This window comes from Aythya ferina, assembly GCF_964211825.1.
Source record: "Aythya ferina genome assembly, chromosome: 4".
Classification (NCBI taxonomy): Eukaryota; Metazoa; Chordata; class Aves; order Anseriformes; family Anatidae; genus Aythya; species Aythya ferina.
Window position 1 is genome coordinate 45583854 of NC_140300.1, and position 19070 is coordinate 45602923.

The 19070-nt window shown below is 42.0% G+C and overlaps 2 long non-coding RNA genes across 2 annotated transcripts; one reads left to right on the forward strand and one right to left on the reverse strand.

Annotated features, from left to right (window-relative positions):
- Positions 1-363: 363 nt before the first annotated feature.
- On the reverse strand, positions 364-14617 carry LOC311436633. Its single transcript, XR_014692981.1, has 6 exons — positions 14576-14617; positions 14420-14498; positions 11962-11987; positions 10137-10418; positions 1874-2069; positions 364-1409 (listed from the first exon to the last, which is right to left on the reverse strand). It is a non-coding gene; the product is annotated as an uncharacterized lncRNA (long non-coding RNA).
- Positions 14572-16626, forward strand: LOC311436634. The gene is made up of 3 exons (XR_014692982.1): positions 14572-14789; positions 14969-15097; positions 15925-16626. It is a non-coding gene; the product is annotated as an uncharacterized lncRNA (long non-coding RNA).
- Positions 16627-19070: the final 2444 nt, after the last annotated feature.

Here is a 19070-nt window from a genome sequence, read left to right on the forward strand (position 1 = left end):
CCTGAGGTGCCTTGGCTGGGGGCTGTGATGTTTTGCTGGCTTCCCCTGCTGTGGGGCAGCCCTGGGGGACCCGTGGGTGGCTGCGCCCCAGGCCCCTTCCCCACCTGTACTGAAAGTCAATGGCAACTTCCAGGCAACCAGGCCAGATCGCTGGAGGTCTTACAAACCCCTACAGGGGGTCCGTGCAAGCCACGCACCGATTTGCACATGAGTAGTTGCTGCTTGTCATCTTCCTGTGCACGTAGTGGATGCTTGCTGGCTTCACATGCTGCTGTTGCTGCTTCTGGGCAGCCAGAAGGATCTGGACCCCAGGAGTGGGGAATTTCCTTCTGCAGAGACAGATGAGTTAAGACAGATACAAGATACCGTATCCCTGTCTAATTTATTTTGAAGTATGTACATTCCTGAACAAGGATATTAGATGGCAAAAGCAATGAGTGCTTAATAGCTCACAGATGATGCACACACATACTTCTCGGACCTCAACAGACAGCTGTAGCCCAGTCCCCAGCTTATGCCCCTCACTCTTTCCTCTCCTCAAACATTGCTCCAAGTGTGTAAAGATGCTAAATCTTACAGCCATTCCCCTCTCCCCATGGCCTTGGCAACTTTGCAACATGAAGTATGAAGAAGCATCAGCAAACTTTTTTTTTTCCCTTTTTTTTTCCCCTACTAATTCTGAGGCTCAGATGTCTGTTGACAACAGATGGTCAAGTTATAAGGCATCGGTTGTCTCTATCAGTTAAAGGAATATACCGCTGGGTGGGATCAAAAATAACCTATTACTACTTTTGTAGCTATTACTTTGGGTACATCACATAAAGCCAGACCTTAGTCTTTGTGCCTCAGACATACAAAATTGCAAGCAAAGAGAGCCCAATCCCAGAGTTTTACCTGCACAGGATTTACAGAACCAGGGAGGTTTTGAAACACTTCTATTGTCTTATAAAGCAACCCAAGGCCTGATTTGATAAGTATTTATATTGGTTTGACATGTGCTTACCTCCACTGAATTCAGTGATGCCCTTTCATTAATTCCAGCCTTGCTGGGAGAGCTCAGCACAGCCCATAGGTTTGCAGGCACACATGTAAATCTGACAGGCAGCATGTAAGCATGCCAAGGCTTTTCACAACAGCAATCATGAAGTCTACAAGCAATCATGACCCCATTCAGTGTCGATGGTTAGCTCACTTACAGATGCCTGGTAACATCAAACAGAGCACTACATCTGCCTCCTCGAGAGCAGTCACAATGCATGGCTATAATCCTTCCTTGGATGTCCACCCAGCATAGAGGAATCCAATCTCCACGTTCTCCAGAAGAGCCAGTAGTTTCCCACAGCTCCCAGGTGTATGACATTGGTGAGAAGGAACATGCACGAGCCTCTCCCCAGCTCTATTTGTGACTCCTGTGAGACCAACTCTGCTAATACAGAAACAATGAAGCAACCCTCTTTCCCTCTCAACATGCTGGGAGGGAAATCACTTCTAACGATCACTTGAATTATGCCTCATATAGCATGCAACTCTTATTCTTGGTCTGCAAAAGTGGTAGACCAATAATACCTCCAGGAAATAAAACCATCCAAAACCTCAAAACTAGGTCCTACTGACACTGATCAGGCTGATGGGGTTGAGCATTAAAAACAAACAAACCAATCAACCCACAACCACTGAAAGTTGCAGTGAGATACAAAGAGAATTGTAAAATAGCACCTCCAGACAGCTGTACTTCATGTCACTCCCCACTACAGCAATTAACCTACTTTTTTTTTAAAAAAAAAAAAAAAAAAAAAAAAAAAAAAGAGCTGTGTCTTATGAGGTGTAAACAGTGTTTAAACCCTCAACAATGCCTCCAGAAGGGTCAGCTTACCCCCCTCTTCAGCACGTCCTTCAAGCTTTGGATTTGATTCTTGAAAAACATCTCCACTCCTGGCATCCTTTGCTGCCAGCAGAACTCCAAGAGAAGAACTCCGGGGGAAATCCAAATTTCAACCACAAGTATGCCCTATTTTTCCTCTCTTCTTTTGCTTCTTCTTCTTCTTTCAGAGTACCTTCTGAGAGGACACCTGGAATATTTTCACAGGAGACATTTCAAAAGTTTGAAAAATCAGCCTTTTTGCTCAGAGCGTTCAATAGTTAATGGGGAAAGGGTCTGTGCAGCAATGTTTTGTAGTAGCTGGTTTTATTCTGAGCCTGGATATAATTAGTTTTATAGGAAGAATATACATGGTTCACACGCTTTCAGCATCTTTGTAAGCTTCATTCATAGTCTATAAAGAAATACAAATCTCACAAGAAGTCTCTGCACACTTTTCCATCAATCACAGAATCACAGAATTTCTAGGTTGGAAGAGACCTCAAGATCATCGAGTCCAACCTCTGACCTAACGCTAACAGTCCCCACTAAACCATATCCCTAAGCTCTACATCTAAATGTCTTTTGAAGACTTCCAGGGATGGTGACTCCACCACTTCCCTGGGCAGCCCGTTCCAATGTCTAACAACCCTTTCTGTAAAGAAGTTCTTCCTAATATCCAACCTAAAACTCCCCTGGCGCAACTTAAGCCCATTCCCCCTTGTCCTGTCACCAGGCACGTGGGAGAACAGACCAACCCCCACCTCACTACAGCCTCCTTTAAGGTACCTGAAAGAACCAGAGATCAATACTTCCATTTCCACCCTGATTTCTACCAAAAAGTAGAAGTATGTTTTGAAAGGGCGAGATTTGCCATCCTTAGTGAGCAAAAAATTAAGCTATTAAAAAGATATCTATAATTCCTTGCTTCAGAAACAGTAGACAAGGCATGAAATATTTTCCTGTGCTATTTCTTTTGATTCAGCATTCACTCTGGACACAACCTGTACGTGAGAGGTGCACGCCAATTAATACAGAGTCTGCGGGCTGTGTTTTCAGCCAGTCTCCACCACTGCCACCTGAAAACTGCTTCTGGGTGCAAAGCTCACTGACCCGAAATGCACAAGTCTGGGAAGGATGCTCCAGAAAGCCAGAGAGCGAGCAAATGGGGGTCCACAGGCAGAGGTTTTCTGGGTCAAAGCATAAAACAGTGTGGCTGGAAATTTGACCAGGAAAAAGCGGTATCATCACTAAACTTGAAATGCAATAGTAAGAGTCTGACACTGTTGTGCAGCACACTTTTACAAAATTCTTCATTTTGTGACTATCTGGCGGGCTGAAGAGAAACGTGGGGATTCTGACTGTGGTTTCTGTTCATTTAGTAAGTGCCTTTGCTCAGGTAATGCCTAGGGCTGGATCATTTCTTATGTCCTCGAGAATGGATGGAACTTACTTGTTGCCAGTAATAATAAATGGGTGGGTTTGGTAGCTCATAAAAATACAGTCAAGCCTGAAGAGGAATGGTGAAGCAGCCTGACAAATATTCTGAATAGCAAAACGAATATCAGCTCAAGTACTGGGGAGGTGGCTGCGCTGGATGCTAAAAATGCTGACTTTCTCTTTCATTTGACAGTGACATACGACCAAGATGTTTTCCTGAGACAGCAAAAAAATAAAGGTAATTTTAGGCAGAATATTAGGAAAAATGTCCTAACGGTGAGGTCTGTAAGTCTGTGGAATATCCACCCCAGGGAAATGGTAGTGGGAAGCCTAATTTCTTGAATCACTTAAAGCTGGATTGGACAATGCACTGGAAAATATGCTGTGAATGAAGAGCTATCTTCCACTGGCAGATCTCTGATTCCTGTAGTTCCTTGAAAAGCCACCACCAATGTCCTTTTGGAATTGATGGATTGCTGTGGTTTGGGTGCCAAGACTCCACAATGCCAGACCAGTCACATCCCAGGGTGACTGCGAATGCAGGCGGGCCACGTTTAGTATGGGTCTAGAGCAGGTATGCGTGGCACTCACCCTGCTGAGATCAGCCCAGCACCCAGGAGCCTCATTAACAGATGGGGTAGAGGGTACATCAGCCTCAACAAACAGGGCCTACCCCCACCTCACCCAGGTGGCTACCAGGTACTGGCACGACAGCATGTGTTCAGAGCCTTTGGAGGATTGAGATGGCTTTTGCTCTTGAATTACATAATTTTTGGCTGATTTTTTTTTTAAATCTATCTGAAGCTGAAGGTCCTGTATAACTCTTCACCTAATGCACTAGATGAGGACACCTTTCCCATGTTGGTAATTAAAACACGCTGAGAGATGATTCTTCAAGACTAGAGGACCTCCACTGAAAATGCCCTGCTAGAGCTGCCCTGAAGAGACTGTCATGGCCCCAGAGGAAGGAAGATTCCTGCCTAGCAGAGACAAAGCTCCCTGGGAACACCAGGAAAGAGCAAAGAGGTAATGTGGTTCCTGATGGAAAATGTAAGGCTGTGTGAAGACACTCAGAGTGAGAAGAAAGCAAACAGTCTGGATAAACCATGGGTACTGCCATGACTATCCTATACTAACCTGACAGTACAGGCAATGGTAATGCTGGGGGGAACACAAGGGAGGAGAGGGGGAAAAATTGAGGAAGTTAAGAAACTATACTACCCTGTTCATTAAAAATAAAAATAAAATATAAAAAAAGCATGTTAAAAACTGTGACACCCAATCACACAATCACATTATTGCTTTTACAGACAACCTCCATAGCTCATGCAAACCTGGTCCTGTCTATTCCCCTGTGGAATAAAAATAAAGAATGAGAAAGACAGACACTTTTTGTTCCGAAGATTTCAAGACTGACAATCGGTTTGGGGACTCTGCTGGTTTCAAGTCTGCTAGTTAGTTCTCCACACCATTTCTGTGACCCATCACTGTCACCCCAAATAACGGCGCCTTCAGCCTGCAGAAAGTGCCTTGGGGTTTTCACTGGCAAAAATGAAGGAAGCACAAAAATATTTTCAATCAGTACTGGAACAAACTTCACATTGCACAGCTGCAGTGAAAGTGCTGTCCCCCAGAGACCCTCCAGAATTTGATTAAGGTATATGGAAACTTGACTCATATTTTACGAACATTCATTTTTATGATACATTTTTAAAGGGACAGCATATATTTCCATCATGTGGAAGAAATGAAGGCAGTTATTTTGACAGAAATAGCATGTTTCGATCATGAAGCCATTTTTGACAGCAGTTGAAGAAGTAGAGCAGGAGCGGTGGAATTAGCTGTGGTGGGGGGGCTCTGTTGGGCAGGGGGTCATTCAGAGAGTTAGAAGCACCATAAACCAAGGTGGAAATTGCAGTATTATTTATTTTCTTAAAGGAGAGTAATCAGGAGAAGCTGAAAAGTTTCAAATCCTGCACAATGAGCCTCATACACAAGCTGAAGACCGTTCAGTGTCATCTGCATTGAAGTATCAGCACCTTGATGTTCTTGTGTTAAATCCATGGCCAGCATGGTTTGTTCTAACTTATCTAGCCTTTTCAAATACCCATCAAATATATCTTAGTTACGTGGCGATCTGTTCTTTGATTTGATATACCTTCCAAACAGTTCCCAAAGTCAGTAGAAACAGGATTTCCATTATTACCTGGTTACCCATGAACCTTTTTTTTTTTCTTACCAGGTTAAAAGAGTGATAGGAAAAGGCAGCGTGAAAAAAAAAAAAAAAAAAAAAAAAAAAAAAAAAAAAAGAAAAGGGAACACAGGACATGCAAGTTTGCAAGCTGGTTAGCCTGTGCTGCATCTTGGCACAGACGGTGCCAAGGGCCCTTTGGCGGGTCAGGGAAGCTTTACCCCATTGGCCTGGTATTGGGAAGCTCCTGCCAAGAGGAGGAGGTGGCTTCCCAAGCCACCATGGGATGAGGTCCCCAGGATGGTGGGAACAGCAGCAGGCAGGGAGAAAGGCAGGGACATAAAGTATCATCTAAGGGGTACATGGTCCTACTGGTCTGCCCACAAAAGCCTTTGGTCTGGCAGGAGAGGGAAACAAAACAATAAATGGAAAAATGTATAAAAACACACTGGGCTAATTAATAGCAAAGCTGGGTAATGCTCAGCAGCATGCATGGTGCTGTGAAAACAGACAGCATGTGCTGCACCAGCCCCCAAAAGTGGGGAGCAGGCAAAACCTGTGTTTCTGTGCAGCCTGATGTTTCTGCAGGCTGTAACCACAAAACCGGCAGGATGCTCCAGCAGTGGGAGCAGGCACTGCCCTGCCTTGTACCTGAGCCTCCACAGAAGTCAGGGAAGCTATGAGAGATTTACACCCCTGACGAAAGCAGAATAAATTCCATTGTTTGCAGAAAGTTGGTTGATCTGTGGAAGACATACTTTGCTAAAACATCATTATCACAGTAGGAACTCTCTCCATCTGTTTTTATGTAAATAATTTCAAGTGTATGATTTATGTAATGGATTTTGTTTGAATTAGTTTTCACCAGTGAGATGAGGATAAAGATTTTCTTTTATATTACACAGCTGGTTTCACTTCTTCTTACCATCCGATACTTTTATTATTTCTATACAAATTCCTTTTCTACAGGAGATTTATTACTTATAGTAATGCTGCATGGTGTGAATTTCTTATAGCTCATTCATTTTGTCTTTCATGTGACTACTCAAGACTGGAGATACTATGAAAATGAGGAGATCTAAATCTGGTAAATATTATGGGGTGGTTCCTCAGGAGTCATGCCTGCTGCCTCTTTCACAGTATCCAATGTTTTACTCACATCACTCAAAGAATTAACTAACTAGCTAATTCAAAGAGAGTACCAGAACTGAATTTTTTCATGCATTGAAATCCCTTGGAGATGCTGAAAATTATGGGGTTTCAGAGACAAAGACTGTATTTTTAGGATATCTCCAGACAGACCCCTAACCCCGCAGGTGCTAATGTAAATAATAAATAAGAATAAAAGTTGCAGAGGCAGTTTTGAAAAATGCATTGATGCTGAACACAAAGCTGTATGTGAAAAAGATGAGAAATTTTTTTCAGAGTGCAGCAAAATTTTGTTAGGTGGTAGAACCAGTATCATATTTGGCTTGATTTCCTGAGTAATTTGTACCCAAAGAAGAGAATATGGGAGGAAGGAAATTATGTACATTCAGATCATTTTCTTTTCAATCATTTCAGATTGAAACATTTTGATGGTTTTGTTTTGAAACATTACTTTTAGAAATATCATTTGATTTAAAGAATAAAAGTAGAAACAATCAGAAAAACAAATCAAATATTTTTGACAATTTATACAGTGTTTCATATATCCCCAACCATGTGCATACAGAATGTGATGGCCATTTCATACCTCGGCTGAGCATTTCTCTGCATGGTACCGATGTGGATAGAAAGTTTATGGGTAGAAGTTGCACAGATTCAGGTTGTGTACACTGAAGCTTCTTTGTATTATGATAAATTACTGCCCCTCCATTTGGAGGCATACTTCACAAGATTTTATTGCCTGTTTCTACAGTCTATTTTGTATGGATAGAAATAATAGCATTGTAAATGAAGTGTGTGAGAGGCAAGGGGGAAAATGTTAAATAAGCATCACCAAGCTACAGCAGTAGGGCAGAAGCATTCAAAAAACACCTTAGAGATTAAGGAGTGTAAGCAATTTCTAGGTGTCACCTGCATTGATCTCTTTATAAATAAGCAAGAGCAGCAAGGGAGACAATGGGGGAGAGGAGCGTGTGATGTAGAATGAGTCTGTTTTCATTCAAATCCCAGCCCTAACAGCACAGGAGGTGGAATAAACCATGGGAAAGAGAGAGGCTGAAGGTGACAAGCTAATGCTCTCCTGCTGAAAGACAGAGCCCACGCTGGAGTGAGAGCTTTGCAGTGGGGCAGCCCCAGAAGATGTGGCTGGCACCCACACCTTCCTGACCCTGCCTTGGCACGCTGCCCTGCTCCTCACCTCCTCCATGCCACTGCCCGCAGTGCCCATTGCACACCCACTGGCCAGGGAGCAAGCTTTGCCACACTCCAGCCCTGCAAGCCTCCAGACTTACTGCCATGTGTGATCTCTGCTACCACCCAAGGTAAGAATTTATCTCCAAAAGCCCTCACCCTGCTGCAGCCTGAGGAGGAAGAGATCCCACCCCTGGAATCAAAGGGACACATCATAAGATGTGAAGCTTCATTTCAGCTTTTGGCTACCCTGGGACCAGTATCAGAGCTTTCTTACGTCCTAGCTTTGCGTGATGTGGAGAGGATGTAGAGTATGGACCTGACATAGCATCTCGAAAGACATGGGCTGAAATGCTCCAAGTCAAAAAGACAAAGTTACCCAAGTCAAAAAGACCTTTTTCGCTCATTTTACTCTTCAGTTTCAACCAAGTGGATTAAGCAGTATGAACACAGTCTAGATGGAATAAAATGTATAAAGCAGAGTAGAATACAAGCAATGGCAGAGAGAGAAGGATCAGATGTAAAAATCGTTTCTGGGCAGTATCTGTCACCTTTGCCTGCTAAAAAGCCTTGTCGATTACACTGCATTGCTATTTAGATGCACTGGATGTGCCTTCAGTACTCAAAGCTTTTAAAAAAAAAATACAAAGGAGCAAGGAATTACTGATATACTTTATCCTGTTAAAAATAGGATTGCTCCCTTCTTTAGTGAGAAATTGAATTAAGCTTGCAGTTTCTCCCTGTTTCCTGTACCAACAGCCTCTAAAAATTGAGTTATTTGACTTTAAAGGAACCGCTGGTGAGCAGTGGATCAGTGCATAGGCAGATTTGCCTAGAGAATTACCACACTCTTTCCACAAAGCTAGCATCAAGCTATGTTGGACATAAAACAGGGGAAATAACATCACTCTGTTAACTTACATTATATGTTTCCTTATTGTACAACACTGTTGCTTGTGTGGAACATTTTTAATCTCAGCTTCTATCAGCTGTTACAGCATAATAGAGAAGAAAAAATACACAGGACTTCCTGAGATCTCCTTTGAGTTAGGAAAATAAATCAGAGCTTGTATATTTTTTTTTTAAAGAATTGATTCTGTTCCTTTTCTGTCCTTAGTAATGCCACAAGAACACTGTGTTTTCCTCAAACTGTTTGTTTTTCCATCGCATTTGTCACAGCCCTTATATGTCTGGTTTTATTGTACAGACTGCTCATTAGCCATTGGCTGCACATGTTCAAAAGCTGGTACCCAAAACTCAGCCTGTCCTCACTGATTGACTCCATCCCCTAAATCATGCAGCGTGACCTCTAGGCTCCAAACCGGGGGGCAGCAGGAAGCAAGATGCTCTTCAAAACAAGACCATAACTTTTTTCATAACCTTTGTGAACCTAAAGAGCAAGGCAGCATGGGCTGGAGCACCATCTGCTGGCATCCTCTCCACTGACTGCTTGCACTGGGGCACTGCACATTTTGGTTGCCCCCTTGGCATCCACAGCTTTGTCACCCCAAGGGGACACAGTGCAACAGGCCCCTGCCTTGCCACAGGACATGGGACATGGTGGTGTCCCCAAGGGGAAGAGGAAGGAGAACGGGCTTCCCTCCTACTCAAGAGCAGCAGAAGCCTGGGGGGCTGCAAGAGCTGTTTGCTACAGTGTGATCTCTTTCCAAAACTCAACATTTTTTGCTTTCTGGGTACCACTGACCTTGCCTTAGGCCTTCACTGAGTGGAGGAGAACAGATTTTTGCAAGGTTGATTGGCTGCCAGGAGAATTAAATATGTTTATTTTTTCTCAGCACGTTACCATAAGTATTCTCCCTGTAAAGCATCCTTTCACTGTCTGTCTTGTTTAACTGTCAGAGGACATTCACATATGTTCCCTTTCCCCGCATTCGTCGTTGCTGCAAGCACAATTTGTGTACCAATTTCTCACCGCACGCATTCCACAGAGGACAGAAGGGCCCAGACAGCTGTGGAGAAATCCTGGCTCATGTGGATCTCCCCACAGCTTGGACCATCCACAGGCGCCAAAAGCAACTTTTTACGTCGCCACATTTTGTCTTAATAGTCACCGGATAAAATACACAAACACTAGAGAGAGTCCAGAGGAGAGGCCAGCAGGAATGATCTCAGAAACATGACCTCAGAGGAAAGGCAAAGCAAACTGAGGCTGCTCAGGAATACTCTTGTGATGAAAGCATTAAAGTAAAAATCCCGAAATACGAAAAGGGCCGTCATGATGCAAGGATAAGTAATATGTTGTTCTGTGAATCAGTGGGAATAGGACAAGGTATAGAGGGCTTGACTTACCATGAAGAAGGTTCAAAACAGATGTTCTGGAGACCTTCCAATAGGACAGGTAGTGCAGCACCGCATTGAGTAGTCTGTGGGGTCCCTATGGCCAGGACCAAATAAGACTTTTGTCAAGAATGACATGGGTATAATGGATCTTGTTCTACTCTACAGGAATAGATCTCGAAATCCTTTTCCAGCTGTGTAAGTCTTGGTCTCCTGTGAGCAATCCTATGGATTCTTGGTGCTACCTTCCCTGGAGGAAAAACATCTGGCCTCTTAGAAACATGGCTTGCATACCTGAAGAATAGGAGAGAAATAATGGATGAAGGTATGGAGTGGGTGAAAGTGGCTGTTCAAGGTCACAGCTTTAAATTCAGAAATTATGCCCAAATTCTACTGTAGCCTCTTAATGTTTTTTCTCCTACTTCAGAACTAAAATGTAGTCCTCCCTACCACAGTCTCATGAATAATGTTAATGAAGATCAGGCCAATGTCTAAGTATGTTCAGCATCTCCTAGCATTTTTTGGCCAAGCTATATTATTATGCTTTTTTCTTGTACACATTCTTCTCAAACTTATAAGCTAAATCTTGTTACAAAAATGTAGGGGTCATTTTAGAATCCAACAGGCAGACAGAAAATTTGCCATGTTAGAGCAGACAATAAAGAGTCTTTGTCTGTGTAAAACTGAGAATTCCCATGGTCAATGACTAGATGTGGGAGGAAGGGGAAAGCACGGAAAATTTTGAGGAAAGATAGCAGACTGAATGCAAGACTAAGTTTTGAATGTTTCCAAATCTCTGTCGCTAGCATCAGTGCACTTAATAGAAATCATGTTAATATGCAAATGTTTCCAATTCAGCTATTATCTTTTCATATTTTATTGGTTTATTTAGTCATGGTGTTAACAGTAAAAATATCTCTTCAGCACAGTGCCTTCGGGGATATTAAAGAAAATTCCTTTATTATTTCATGCAGCTCCTGAGAATAGCCTATGTGTTTTTCATTGATGCAGCAGATCAGTAAAAGCCCATGGTGTGCATTGCCCCACAAGACATACAAACCCACCATTTTACATTTTGCACTCAAGTGAAGGGATAACAGGAAAAAAAAATGAACGACATGGGCCAGCAAACTAGGAAAAGTCCTACTGTCAAACAAGACAAAGAGCAAAATACTCAAGCCTCTTTTAAATGTAATGTAATTCATGTCAATTTACACTCCCACCTGTTTGTGTATAAAGCTGGAAGAAAAATATTTACATCATTTCTGTATTTCACAGTGCACGTAGAACCTCACGTATTTCTCAAAAGTTGCAAACATGTCTTGAGCAAGGGTTAAATTTTGATCTGAATTTTAAAGTACATTTAATGGTAAGTGAAACAAGTCTGGAAGAAAGGAAACCTCATTGTAACCACAAGATTTTTTAAATGTTGTGACTTTGAAAACTGCCCAGAATGCAGTAGAGGCAGATTAACCTAGCTGGTGAGGTAAACGAATATGTTGCATGTGGCTGATCTGCTCATACTGGTAGTTCATTACACACTGCTACTAGCAGGTAGCTAGAAGTGGTAGGAATTTTTTCCAAAATCTGTTATGTGTAGATGTATACAAACAAAATATAGATGAACTCAATAATCTTCAAGAAGGCAGCATGTGAAAAGTTCTTTGTTATTACTCTACAAAATCTAGGGACAATTTTTTTCTGAATAAGGAAAGTCTTTGATGATGAATAATTCTTGGAAGCACACCAGGCTGCTTATTACATTCTTCACTACTATGGAAGTATACCAAGTCTTGTAAATAAATCACTCTGTATCTTACCATCGTATGTATCTTACCAATATATACGATGCACAGCTGACCCCTGAGTGGAGAAAAGCAGATAGAGTGTAAAATTTCTTACAGAAGCTTATGCCTTGAAGTAGTGTTAGTCTCCTATTTGTCTGGACTACATCAACATTGCAATGAAAACAAATCAAAGTCTTAAGAGGCCACAAATGCCACATTCTCTCTGTTGCATTGATGAAACTCTTAATTGCAAAATGAGTGAAGCTAGTTAAACTCCATAAAACTGTCAGTTGTTTGGCCTAACACAATTACAGTTGTTGCAGAAACATACCTTTCTGCTAGCTCTTTCCCCTTTGTCTTAGGAATATTGCTAAGAAAAAAAAAAAAAAAAAAAAAAAAAGTGGAAGAACAAAATTTTGAAACTCCACAAAATATAATTTGCATCACTGGTTTTGTGATGCTGTTGTTAACAGCCAAGGTCAATAAACTGTTGAAGTGTGTTGTTATGCTTTGCTGGCTCCATGTAGGTATGAAACAAACCCAGTTTCTGCTGTAGCATTGTGAACTGGAGAAACAAAGTGCATTGGAAGAGCTCCATATCCGCTCACTGGAAAAGAGGGGAATTGATCTCTGAAAGCAGGCTTACAAATTTGCTAGCTGTTGAATGAGATCAGCTTATAAAATGGATCACATTCATTTTTTCGGTGCAATTATGTCATCCTCAAAAATGGGTTGAACTCTGCATGTCCGAAATTCCAGATCTTACCCCTGGTTCTGTGGTCTTTCTACATGATTATGTAACAGGACTGTCATTCAGCAAACTCAGCTTCAAGTATGTTAAAAGTGCGAATCTTAAATTCATAATTATTGAAAAAAATAACATTGCAAAAACATGAGATAAGTATCTGTGAATAAAAATATTCCCTAACAGTAACTGTGTGGATTTTAGGGGAATGACATTAAGAATGCTTCTGGCCAATTATTTGATACTAACAGTCACTAGATGCTAAGGAAAGCAACTCATGCAATACTTTTACACAAGTTCTCATAGAAATGTCTTCTGTGATGTATCACCATACTACACAGTTGAACAAAGAGATTTGGCATGTAGCAGGGAGAGATACTGGCTGTACTGGGCATACAGAAGGCAAAGCTGATCTTTGTGTTATCTAAATACTTGTTTCTGAAAATAAGACAGATGTTTCTGAAATAAAATAGCTGGGCAAATCCTAAGAAGGCCAGGCACCTGATAAAAAATGATGCTTGGTATCTAACCCAAGATGAAAACAGCCAAATTTCTGCAGGGGTAACACACAATGTTCTCACAGGCTATATATACAGTAGTAAATTAAACAAAGATGGGGCATGTTTCTGGAGGTTATCTGCCTGTGTTGTTGTAGCAGTCCCTACCTGTTCTCCCGGGCTTGCCAGAGAGACCATCCCAACAGGCAGCTTGAACATTACCACCACCCTCTTTTGGGAGCTAAGAGCACTCAGTAGTTTGGGAACAGGCCAGTCTTTGTCAAATGATGTCAATTGGGTGTGTTTTATTTATTGATATATCCATGCTGCTATTTGTAGCCCCATATTTACCAGTATGCATCTCTCAAAGAACGTCTGTACCTCTTGCTTTAACTGCTCCTGTAATGCCTGTCTATGTCATTGTGGCAAATATCTTGATGAAGAAGGACTTGAGATCTGAAGAAGAGGATCTCCTTAGGGTTTTCTCCCACATTAGCGACACTGTCATCTCATGGATGGTGGTAGGACTGGCCCTACATTTGGAAAAGCGAATTTCTCTAAAGGAGAGGGATTGCATTGCCTTCAGATCAATCAGGCAGGAGGTTGAGTTGGTTCACCCCTTTGCTAGGGTGCTGGAGGACAACAAACGAATGCTTGGCTGCCATCAGTGCAAGATTAAGTTAGGACTGCAGGACTAGGATGAAACCACCTCTGACCATGATTGCTACATCTAATTCCCCTCTTGCTCTCACATACACTAAGTCACAAGTCACTCCAAGAAGTTAAAAGATAGCACAATAAACAGAGCCAAGAATCGGACCAAACAGAAGTGAGATCTCTAAAAGCTTTAGCCATGTGAGTAGTTCACAAGAATTCCCCTCAGCTCCAACCTCATATCATTATTGTTTGCTTGTCACATTCAGCATCATTTGTTTTGCTTTCACTTACACGTTTGCCATAAGTGGATTTTGGCTTTTAAAAAAGATCAGCACAACATGAGGAATCTCAGGCCCTTGATGAAGACTAGATAACCATTTAAAATACATGGGAAGAGGGGATAGCTACCTCCATGTCCTAAGTTGAGTTGTCCTGTTCAGTTCCAACACCTTCCTAAGCATGGAAACACCAAATGCAGCTGAAAGGCCTTACTGAACTAAAACCAACAAAACCACTCCCCAGTTCCTATCCATGCAGATTTGTCTCACCAGCCTCCACTTGTTTCTTTTTGGGTTTAATCTCAAACTATTGTTCTCAGTCTGGACCTACCTGGCTGCATGCAGTCCCTTTCGCACCCTTGTTGTCGCAGGGCAGTAGCTGGATCTCATCAAGCTTTGGTGGAGGCCACCTGTGGGAGCAAGGGATGTGTTTTAAGGCCTGGGATGGGGTAGTCAGAAGACACCTGAACCCATCCTCGGGGCATACTCTGCCTGAACATCACAGCTGTGCATTCAGCCCCTGCCAAACCTCATTGCTCTGTCCCCAGCATGACTGCAAGTGAAGTAAAATCACTCACAGCACATAATATGCAGTAAAATCCTGCAGGAATTTAACGCCCTTTATTAATTACCCTTCAAAAGTATTTCAAGGTTAAGTTTACTAAGAATCCTTTTCTCAGTCAGACCTTTCCTAAAATCAGGTAGTTTTTTTTTTCCTAAAATTAGATTTGTATGTACATATATGTATATCCACATATATAAAAACTATATTTCATATTTGCCAGATTGACAGCTGTATATAGTTGCATTTACTTCATGTGTTACTTCTAATCTGCTGGATCTTCACATCTTCACAAGCTTTACACTTATTATGTTTCAGGTAAATTTACAAACCCACAAACCTCAGTTGGGATTTTTCATGTCCTGATGCTTGCTTTCACACCTCTCTGGTCTCACTGGCAGTGGCTGCACATTGAGGTGCACAGGACTTTTCCTCTTGGGATCACAGGTGAGTGTTGTTTTTTTTTCCAAGGTCCATGTTTCTGTGTCATCTGAAATTCCTAAGAGGTTTCATATTTAAAATACCGTTTTGAATGTGCAGTTTATTTCTGCTGAATCTGAGTTTGCTGCAGCTGAGGGGCCTTGAATCTCCTGTTAAATCACGGCTCACCTGCAGTTCTGTTTTTTTGGTGGTACTATGAAGAAAAGAACCAAGTATGGCAAAGTACCCACCCCAGCAGGCAGGCACATGAGACTTCCTATGGGATTTCAGACATGAATCTCGGAGCCAGCCTATCATCACGTAAATCCGCACTCCTTTGTCGCTCTTGTTTTGTAGGAACCTAGTACCATTAGTGTCTCCCCAAATCAAACAAAACAGCTCATCAGTGGGGAACCCACCGGTCCTGCTTTGCAAGTGAAAGGCTCATCATGAAGCCTTTCAATATCAGCAGGCTATTTAAAAATGGAATTTGTGGCACTCTGCAAGAGACTTCTGTAATTTCAATTAGGCTTTCTTTGGAATAGGCTATCTGAGAAAAGAACAGTTTTGGAAAATAAAAGCTTTATCTACTTATTAGCAAGTCAATAAAAGCCATGAAGACTCCAAACTTCTGCTTTGGCTTTGTGTGTGTTAACAGGCCAAACAACCTAGCTTCATTTGAAACTGGTTTCAAATTACTTGCAGATGGCTGGATGTAGATGAAAGACTGCATAAAGGTGTTCCTTATTCTATTCTCTACTCCCTAGACTATTGGGCTATGTGCTGACACTTGGATGCTTGTTTTACAATATCATTTGACATGTGGGATTTATGTGTCAAAATTTCATTTAAAGCCAAGAAAATGTCAACTAGCAAGTACAGAGAAGCAGCAAAAGACTGTGCTTTTCAAGACAGAAGTCAGTGAGTTGGACACTGCCAAGTCTGAACCCTGTACCAAGCACACACAAAAATTTGACCCAACTGCCAGCAAACTAAGATTCCTTTGGTGTGTTCTGCTGAGATTCCATTACTGCCTTTATCATTAAGAAAATAATGTAATAAAATGAGACCTTTTCCCTGAATGCATTAATAAAGATAACTTGTTGGTCAAGCTCCAAAACCACTGGAGCCACATTTAATTTACTGCTTTTATGGATTTAGGATTTGGTTTGCTGCTATGTTCAGTCCACTGCAACAATATAATGGGAAATTGTAATGGCATGTTTAAAAGAAAGGGTTCATAATCTATCACTGAAGCTTTAAAATGTCTTGTGCAAACATCCACAATTAAATGCTACCAAAAATGGGCATTTCACATGGTTTCACCGCAGCTCACCAAAGGAGGAGGGGAGGAAAGACCCAAATAATCATCAATATAGCTTTTTGTGCTAGTCACCTTCTAACAGCCTGGGGAAGAGAACTGCTAAAAGAACTGTAAAGGTTTGCAACCCCACTGCTGCTTCTCATATTAAGAGCATCTGTGCATTACTTCATAAAATATCAGATGACATACTGCCTTATTTCCAATCAATAAAAATAACAATATGTTATGCAAAGGTCCTTCTGATGTCTTATAAATAGTTGTTCAGAAGGGCATTGGTCTTTTGTCAGTGCCTAGTTCAGGTGGTGGAGACCTTTCCATCAACCAACACATAAAACATGAGAAAACAAGAGCACCTGTGGAGTGCAGGTCCATAGGCCTGACACGTGGTGACAGGGATAAAGATGGCACCAAAGCCCTGTAGTCCATCAACCTCTGCACAAGAAGAGTCCAGTTTCTTAAGGGCCAGATTCTGCACTTCTCACACTGAGCAAAAACTACTCCAACAGCTGCCTTCATGTGGGCTTGCTGCTGCCTTGTGATGTGAGAATAATGAGGAGAGATGCTGAGTTTTGGCTTATTTGAATCAAAAAGGCTCTGGTGCAGACAGAGCCACCTCTTCCTCATGCTCTGGTTTGAGGAGAAGACGGCGACAGCACAAACTTGCTTTCCACACTGCTGAGCAGGCTGCTGCTAGTGTGGCTGTGATGTAATCCAGCCCCGGGTGAAGAAAAATAAAAGCTCCTGATGGAAAATGAACACCAAACCCACTCAGTTCCTTTGGATTTATTTTAAGATTGTGGGTTTCAGTAAAGAATGTCTGACAAATTCTTTCAAATTGTCCTAGGAAATGTGCCCGTCTCTTCACTTGGGGGCAAGAGAGGAAGGAATTTGCCATCTTCATTTTACTACTGTGATTGATTAAATGCCTCATAGGTAGTGCTGGACAAAGGCATTCTGAAATTCAGGTGGCAAAAGAAGTGCTTTGTTTAGAAAATGTGACTGGTACAGAGCCTTTCTCTAGCTGCAGATTTAAACAAATACATTGTTTTTTATTTGCGTTCGGCAGTTTCCATTTGTGCAGCTTTTGCCAGAAGACTGAAGAGGTCTGTGATGTGTAATTTACTGCTCAGTGATTTTAAAGATGAATGTTTGGACTCTCATTGATATTTGATTTTTATTGCTCATTTTGTTACCAGGGGAGGTTTCCACATGTAGCTTTATATAAACTCGGTCTGGTTTCTTGTTCTGTCCTCAGGATATAGCATGTCTTGCTTCTCTAGGAGCTTGGAAACAATGCTCTGGTTTTTGGTCCCCCCCCCCCCTTTTTTTTTTTTTTTCTTTTCCTCCTGCCATACATCTCATGACTTATACTTTCAGTGAATTCCTTCTTTATTGTCAGAATTTGTCGTTGATGTTGGGGCTCCCCATCCTTGCAGGATGGGGATGGGGACACTACTTGTTTACATGCTTCTGGATGCCCTAAAACCTACATGAAGCCTACAGGCTCATGTCTCTGTCATGGGAACAAGAGGAAAATTGGCTGTGAGTGCAAGCCTGGGCCTCAGCTGAGATACAGTGAAGGCCCACTCCGGCCAGCAATGCCTGGGTGAGACCCTGAAAGGCCCAGCCCCTTCAGAGCCCCTCCTGCCAGCTCAGATTTATCATCATATGGATGTCATGAAGCCCACCCCAACCAAAGTGGCTTTTGGGTGGCTCTGACCTACCCTGGAGCACCAGGACCTAGAAGCCCTGTCAGTAAGGGCTGAGCCTGGTCCTCCTACTTGCAGACACCTGCCTCAAGGCCTGGCAGCCCATTGTGCTTACACCAAGCCAAAGCCCACTGAAAAAACCCCCTTAGAGGGACACTCCTGGCAATGCCCTGTGGCAGGCACAATATGTGTTGTCAGAAAAGGGCTTTTTACAAAATACAGTGGCAGCGCTGTTAAAACATCCCTTTGGACAGAGCTGAGGAGTTGTAACACTCTGCTAAGGAGCAAGCAAAGCCACTTCATTTCCTCCTCCCCTTGGAGGCGTTACAGCTCACCAGGTTTTCCGATTGTGTTTCACCTGGGCACCTAATCAAACAAACTCTTCATGAAATAAGAGCTGACTGAGCAATATGTCAAACTCTGCAACTCTACGTAAAATAGAAATTGTTTTAAAATTATTTGCCAAATTAGCTCAAGTGAGCCAGAAGCATTCGCTCCTAGCCAAAGCCCTCAATGCAAGTTTGAAAGTTGAAATAAAACTTTTAGGGCTCTTGAAAGAACAGGAGATGAGGGAAATGGCATTCATGTTTATTACAGAAATGTAATTCATAATCCCAGCGGTGGGAATGCTAACGCCTTTTGATTGATTACAGCGATTTCTTTCTGAAGAAAAAAAAAGATCTCCAGACCTGAGGACACTGCAAAGAGCAAATGAAATATTCTATAATCATGGCTATGACTTGGGAAAGCAATCAGGTAGATGCTGTACCTGAAGTACCCGCATAAGTGCTTTTCTATGTAGGGTTGCACTTAAGTCAATGTGGTTTTTGTTTTGTTGTCTGAAATAACCTTTGTTTCACCTTGTTCTCTGCAAATGCATTCTGTTTCTGCTTCATTTCTTTTAAGATAAATAGTTTTCTAGAAATGGCTAAGAACTTTTTCAAAGGGTTATCACTAATGTTTTCTT